Here is a 4,844-nt window from a genome sequence, read left to right as displayed (position 1 = left end):
ACCCGAAGGGAGGGGGGGGGGGGGGGTGGCATGTGCATTCATAATTCCAGCAAACACACAATGCTTTGTGAGTCATCTATCCATAAGAGCCGCACTCATAATTCTCCAGGACCAGCAGTTTAAATTCGACACATTACACACTACCCACAGACAAAGAGTTTTAAGAGTACCCATTTGTAACTTGTGGTGCACATAAACAGTAATGATATGGCAATGGCATCCCGATGAGATGACATCATGCAAAAAGCATAATTTCCATGCATGTGTCTAGTAGGTAGATACATCTTTTCCAATATGTTTGAGCTCGCCTCCAACTTCATTGGGCTATTCATACCACCCTTTCTATTATTAGAAAGTGTGCCTCTCCTTTTGTGAACAGTAATGGGGTTGTGTCATTAAACTGTCGGGTGCTCCACAAATTTGGAGGGGAGTGGGATAGGAACAGTATCATTCTAGTTTTACAACTTGTCGTACATACCAACAGCAAATTCGTGGATCCAGTACTGGCTATTGTGGTTAATGTATATATGTTTTGGAGTGAAGAGGTATATATATTTTCACCTATTCAAGTCTCTCTATAAACATGCATAGATGGGAGGTTTTATGGGAAGATGAAGAACAGTAAGAGTGTTAGGGTGAGTTTGAGAAAGAATAATAATGTTGTATGTTTATAAGTTTGTTGGTATTCATCAGCCTTAAATTCATGTTTATGAATAGAAAAAACAAAAGTATGACGGAGTTTAACAGTAGTTGACCGAGTGTTGAGATATTGGTCCTCACTTATGAGTGTTAGCGAGTCATTATTATTATAAATATAATACAAGTTGGAATTGCAGAGTGCATTAAGTATGTAGATGTGTGTGTGGGCTCGTGATCCCTAGAGCTATAGCTATAGCTATGTGGGTTTGAAGTGATGGGTGGTACCTCAATCAACCCACACATTCTTCAACATCAAGTTAACTAACAATTAAATGATGTTGATCGTCTGCACAACCTAAAATTTTAATTTGGGAACACATGCAATAGAGTAATAGGGTTTCTTGATTGGACTGGGATTTTGCCTGATAAATCCAAAACAAAAAGGCAGAAATTAAGGGTTGAAGAATAAGAGCTAGGAAATGTGGTGTTGCTTGTATTTCCTGCTCCATAAATTACATGTGGTATTGGAAATGCATACACTCCCACTCCCATCCATCCATGGAATATATATACCTAGCTAGCTAGATCTCTAGTTGCTTCTTTCATGTATTTATGGGTTTTGTCCTCTTGTGATCATAATGCTACTTATTGAGACCATATCGACATGCTCATTGCTATTGCTGATGCTCACTAGCTACTCCCACCCACAAAAACCTCAATACCCACACAATCATTCCACACCCAACTTCATCAACAATTAATTCCTCTTTTTAGCTCTTCAACTATGAATCTATGTATGTATATACATATTTATAGCTCAATTCATTGATTTTCAAGAATTATCAACCAAGTCAATTTTGTATTCTGAATTTTGTTGCAACCCATCAACATATACACATCATGTGTGCATAAAAATGATGTTATATATTTAATTTATACTCATGATGTGTGTATATATTAAATAAAATAAAAGACGTAATCCAATCATAACAGAGGGGGTGACGCGTCGGGAAGCACGCTTCTTCCTATTCTCTGTAATTATGTATGTAGCTGGAATAGAAGTGAGGGTGCGACATATGATATAAAGGGTCGTATTCAAGGAGGAGGGGGGGAGTCGAGGCAGAGGCAGAGGCAGAGGCAGAATGATAACAGTGTACGTGAAAAATATCCTTTTGACCAACTCTGATCATATATCAACATTATTATTAGCCCAAAAGCCTGCTGCTCCTGCTCCTGTTCCTGTTCCTGTTCAACTCCCTCTTTCTAATTATTAATCCCATTAATTAATTACAAACCAATTACTAATTAATTTGCTGCAGCAGGCAAAAGGGAAAGCTGACTCAAAAATCTGATCGCTACATTCAACATACAATAATTGTGCAGGTATAGAATATTGCTGACTGACCCTGTCTCCATGCATGCATCTGTCGCTTACTCTCTCAACGAAACGACGTACATGTCCACACACACACACACACACACACACACGCACACATGTTTGTGTGGGTTGTAGTATAAGAACAATAAGAGACATCTATATATATATATAGGTTGGTATAGTGGGGTGGGCTGATCAAATTATGAAGTAATTAAAAAGATTGATGAGGTGAAGGGATTATTAGGCTGTTGTTATCTTCTTTTCATTGATACAAAAGGTTATTACATAATCATACTGATTGAAATAAAATCTATTTATATTTATATATATATTTGGACGAAGTGTTTTTGAGCAATTTTCACTCAATCCAAATTTTCTAGAATTTGATTTTTTTTTCTAATTATAAAAATTCTTTATTTGGTAAGTAGGCATTAGCGATATCTGTTATAATTTTCAATTCATTTGATATATTTAAATAACATCCACGGGATAATCGCAATTTTTATCTTGTAAATTGAGGGTGGCATTTTTAATCCCATACAGATTGATTTCGCTATTTAGTTTTGCAACTTTATAATTTTAAAAATTTTAATTATTTTTTGGCGAATTTGATCGAAAATTTCAATTCGCATGCAATTTTAGTCCTGTAAATAAGTTCATGAAAGATAATAAATGCCAACTCTCTCAAGTTATAGGACCAAAAATTCCAATATAAAAATTTTACTTACCAAATCAAATTCTAAAATTTTGTACAAAAAATATTAAAGCCCACATGAGGAATTTTGTAATATTGATGCATTGTAATTTGGAGAAAAAATTAAGTTTATATTATTGATCTCATTTAAAAAGAAAATCTTAATTCACTTTCACATAATTTAAAATTTATTTATGAAATTTTAGTCTTAATTATTAAGTTAAAATATCATTGGTACAACTTAACATTATTATTAGGTAGAATACATATATATATATATATATACACTACTTTTTGTGTTGGGTCCGACAAATAAGTTGAGAAAAGGGACAAAATTCCGGGGCTTTTGGGACACTCATCACTCTCCAATGCCAATAATCATTCCTTTTTTAATTTCTTAATTATTAATTATCGTGACAAGTTATTTTTATGTATATATAATAAATAATCTTCCATATTTAAAAATATATTATAAATAAAAGTAACGTTACATGACATTAGAAAAAGAAAGAACAAATAATAATAATAATAATTTATCAATTAATTCAAATTTTAAAAATTTGAATAGATTAATTATTTTATTATAAATGATATTTTTTACTTCATAAATAATTGATATGGCGATATCATTAACCGTCGTTTGTGATTGTGAAGAAATTTCTCTTTTTATATTTATGTATATATATGTATGTATTTTTATTTCCATTACTTTCTCTCAAATTAATGCAAATATATAATTTTGATTATATATATATATAATAATTAATTAGAAAGAAGAGGACAAAATAATGGAGAAATTGGTTACGTGTTTTTGCATGAATTAGGTGAAAATTAGAGCTTGATTTCTGGTTTAGAAGAAGATGATCATCATTATTTAATTTAGCTTTTTGTTCTTGAATTCCCCATTATAATCCTCTTTATTATTTTTTTAATAAGAAAAGGTATGAACATTAATTAATTAACAGTTCTAAATCAGACAATAATTACCTGTAAAAACTATTACAACTAACAACCCGATACATCTTTACTAGAATTAATAAAATATGTTGCTAAAAAGTGTAACACAAAGTGACCGACACCAATAGGGTATTAGATTACTTAATAATTTTAAAATAAAGACACAATTAGATTTAATTAAGAATGAGAGATGAGTAATTAGTCCCTTAATCATGCATCAAATCAATATCAAATATCGGTTTAGCCGTTGGCAGTTGAATCTTTGTTTGTTGAATTCGCATAAAGTCGGGGCGGGCCCCACCCACTTTGCTTTCTCCAAGATCTTCAAAATCCCCACATCATCATCATTCTACACCTAAGATCCGCTCAACATAAAACAATCTACGCCGTTGAGATTCAATATATTCTTTTTCCCACCAAAAAAAAAAAAAAAAATATCAAGATCACCCCAATTTTTCAATGCGCATTAGGTTAAAGGCATTCCGATTTCCACAAATGCCATTTAAAAAAACCACCTACTATTAAAAATAAATAAATTAAAATTCGACTTTCAAGGATATTTTGATCCGCGAATCCTACTTCATAAAAGGCAAAATAGATAAGTAACATAAATGTTTGGGCTCACATCAACATCTAATGTAATAAACCAAAAAATGAAGTTTGATCAATGAATTTATGGAAGTCCTATCCGAGGGGCAAAATAGATAAGTATCATAAGTATTTGGACTGACATCTACATTTAATGTAATGGGTAATAAATCAAAAAGTACATTTATTAGTAGATGTGAATTATATATGATGTTATAATTGGATGGAGATTATGAAACTAGGAGCATTTGCAACATAAATTATTGGTAAAAACAGGGTGATATGATGATATATAGTCTAAATTGAATACTACAAATATATTGAATTCATTTAATTTTGAAAATAAAGTAAGTCCCCAGTAGTGATAAATTGAAAATTAAGACAAAAGAAATATAGTAATGGGTCCGTGTTATCTACTGACAGACACATCTACATTCAGTTACCGTGTAAACTGTAATTGGTCATGTTTAGAATGCTTCTAACGGAGTACAGACATTGTTTTACACTAGTCTCCCGCCCAGTTTTGTGGGACGAGACTAATTAAATCAAATTACAACCAGACATACATATACATAATGCTCTCAAACT

Source organism: Sesamum indicum, linkage group LG12, assembly GCF_000512975.1.
Source record: "Sesamum indicum cultivar Zhongzhi No. 13 linkage group LG12, S_indicum_v1.0, whole genome shotgun sequence".
NCBI lineage: Eukaryota > Viridiplantae > Streptophyta > Magnoliopsida > Lamiales > Pedaliaceae > Sesamum > Sesamum indicum.
The sequence above is the reverse complement of the archived record's forward strand: the minus strand, read 5'-3'. Positions refer to the sequence as shown.